Source organism: Gekko japonicus, unplaced genomic scaffold (genome assembly GCF_001447785.1).
Source record: "Gekko japonicus isolate JY-2015 unplaced genomic scaffold, Gekko_japonicus_V1.1 scaffold127, whole genome shotgun sequence".
In the NCBI taxonomy this organism is placed as follows: Eukaryota; Metazoa; Chordata; class Lepidosauria; order Squamata; family Gekkonidae; genus Gekko; species Gekko japonicus.
Window position 1 is genome coordinate 457,603 of NW_015170891.1, and position 283 is coordinate 457,885.

A 283-nucleotide genomic window follows, 5' to 3' on the forward strand; every position below is an offset into this window, starting at 1 on the left:
CCACACAACCAGGATCAAGACTCCTAAGTGGACCAACAGACAGGCATACACTCGTTTGAGAAACTGAGTATTACATTACAACACCTCTGGAACATTACAGATCAGTAGAGGCAGCACTGCACAGTGGTCAGAGTTGCAGATTGATGTGGGGAGACCCAGGTTTGTATTCTCACTCTGCTGGCTGAGTGACCCCGGGCCAAATCTCCCCTTCTCTACCTAACCTACCCCACAGGGTTGTTGTGAGGGTAACACACACACAATTTTTAAAAAGGTGTTCAAAAGT